This window comes from Octopus bimaculoides, chromosome 22 (assembly GCF_001194135.2).
Source record: "Octopus bimaculoides isolate UCB-OBI-ISO-001 chromosome 22, ASM119413v2, whole genome shotgun sequence".
Classification (NCBI taxonomy): domain Eukaryota; kingdom Metazoa; phylum Mollusca; class Cephalopoda; order Octopoda; family Octopodidae; genus Octopus; species Octopus bimaculoides.
Window position 1 is genome coordinate 3622828 of NC_069002.1, and position 2575 is coordinate 3625402.

General features: G+C 39.3%; 2 protein-coding genes across 2 annotated transcripts in view; one reads left to right on the top strand and one right to left on the bottom strand.

The window, feature by feature from the left end:
• LOC106883770 (uncharacterized) overlaps positions 1-2575 on the bottom strand; it is a 20019-nt gene that overhangs the window by 8845 nt on the left and 8599 nt on the right. The window lies entirely within an intron of this gene.
• Positions 1836-2575, top strand: part of LOC106883777 (uncharacterized) — an 81871-nt gene continuing 81131 nt past the window's right edge. Inside the window, exon 1 of the mRNA XM_052975717.1 lies at positions 1836-2273. The gene's annotated coding sequence lies outside the window, so the exon portion shown is untranslated. The remainder of the gene's footprint in view (positions 2274-2575) is intronic.

The window sequence follows — 2575 nt, forward strand, 5'->3', positions numbered from 1 at the left end:
TTTTTTTTTTTTCGTTGCTCAAAAAAAAAGTTCGTTTTCTGTTTTCGTTTCTCATTGTGTTTAACGTTTTTTTTTGTGATGTCCTGTAGCCACATATATATATGTGTGTGTGTGTGTAGAATGTTAGAAGTGGTGTACATATACTATATATTCTTTTCTACTCTATGCACAAGGCCCGAAATTTTTGGGGAGGGGGCCAGTCGATTAGATCGACTCCAGTACGCAACTGTACTTAATTTATCGACCCCACGCTTGGAAAATGTTTCACTACAAAATCCAATGTAATCGGAATCTACACCATCTGAAGCGTATTTGTAGAAAATTTCATGAAAAATTATCCATTTTTCTGGAAGCTATAAGGGAGCAAAGTTAGGTGGGCACAAATGTGTAGATACACACACATACACATAAAAGAAAAACAAATGAGATTAAAAAATCCTGGCAGATATCAATTAAGCGCTCAATATAAAAGAAAGAATATGGTTGAATTTCCAGCAAGTAGCTACCAGGAAATGTAAGTAGAATACAAATCCTAGGTAAATCCTTAATGCATGACAGGTAAATCCAAAAATCCTTTTGTAGAATTTCAAAAAATTCAGGGTATTTAACAATCAATTATATGTACAAAGAAATCATATTATTGGTTGTTTCTTCCTGGAGTAGAATTCCCTTTTGAAGGTACGTGTGTGTGTGTGTGTCCCCCTCCGAAAAATTCCTGGGACCGCGCCTGCTATCAATTATATAGACATGCACGCACGCATACGCGCGCACACACACACAGAGGGGCGCAGGCATGGTTGTTAAGAAGCTTGCCTTGCAACCACGAGGTTTCAGGTTCGGTCCCACTGTGTGACACCTTGAGCGAGTATGTTTTACAATAAACCCAGGCCGACCAATGCCTTGTGAGTGAATTTCGTAGACGGAGACTGTGTAGAAGCCTATCCTCAGTGTGTGTGTGTGTATTCGTGTATATGTGTGTGTACGTATGTCTGTCCACCGCTTGGAAACCGATGAAGATTTGTTTACTTCCCCGTACTTTAGTTCGAGTAAACAACAGAATAAGTACCAAATTAAAGAAACAAAGTACAGGGTCGATTTGTTTGATTCCTTCGAGGCGGTGCCCCAGCATGGCCGCACTCCAATGGCAGAAGATCTTCTTTAATCCTCTCTTTCTCATCTCGTTCTCCCGTTTCTTTCTTCTTCCTACCTTAACGTATCTCTCTCTCCTTTCTCTCTCTCTCAATCTCACTCATTTTTTCCTTCTTGCCCCTTTTTGGCTTCTTTGCATGTTTTCCTTCTCTTACGTAAGTCTTTTTTCTTCCTCTACACCTTTCGTTCCGTTCGTTCGTTCTCATCACCTTTTACTATTCATTGTCTTTCCTTTATACTTTCATTCTTTCTCGCTGATTCTTGTCTGTCTTCCTTCATTCGCTTTGTCATTATTTTCCCCCCTTTTTATCACTTTCACGTGCATACAGAGATAGATAGATAGATAGATAGATAGATAGATAGATAGATAGATAGATAGATAGATAGATAGACAGACAGAGAGAGAGAGAGAGAACACGCATAGACATACAGACACAACGTTCACGCGCACAAAATACGCATGCATACAAGCACATACTCACACTCAAAACACACGCATACACAGAAACCCAACCATATGCGCACACACACGGAAACACGTATATACACACGCATTCACACAACATACACACACAGACACGCACACATACATACGCACGCACACACACAATACAGGCGCATGTATTACAATCTCTGCCTGTCTTTCTCACTCTATCATTCACCCTCTCTATTTTCCCTCTTCTCTCACCCCACTCCTCTCTTCAACAGACGTGAGGGCTTCAGCTAGACTGCAACCAGAACACAGAAACACTCACACAGTTCTCTTCTATCTACACCTATAATAAGACAAGAACGAAATACTGCAAGCATCATTTTCTCGTTTACTCTTGCAGTGGAAAGACAAGACAATCCTAAAACCACAATCGTAAAAAGAAACCCTTAAAAAAACACACACACACGAAAGAAAACAACAAAATCACGATGTATATAGATACAAGGTTTGGAAACCTGAACGAAAGGTCCTAATTAAGGACCTGAGACCAAAAAATATATTTAATGTATACATATAAACGTGATTTGATATAACGAATGCAACAGATAGATAAATAGATAGATAGATAGATAGAATGACAGAGAAAGCGAGTAGTTTCTAGGGATACCATACCTGAAAGTCTAAAAGGTAGGTAAGTACACACCTCGTTTTATTCTTCTGTCTAGTTTCTCTTTCCGTCCAGTTTCTCTTGTTCTTTCTGTCTTTCTACCGTTCGTTCCCTCATCTTTTAATAGCTCGTTCTATCTTTCATTCACTCATTCCTTCTTTCAGAAACCTCAGTCATACGGTCATCGCTCGTTTTGCCATTTCATCTATCTATCTATCTATCTATCTATATTTGTTTCTGTCTACACATACACACACACGTATGCATGTTTGCATATGTGTGTGTGCAACTGTCTGTCTGTCTCTCTCTCTCTCTCTTTCTCTCTC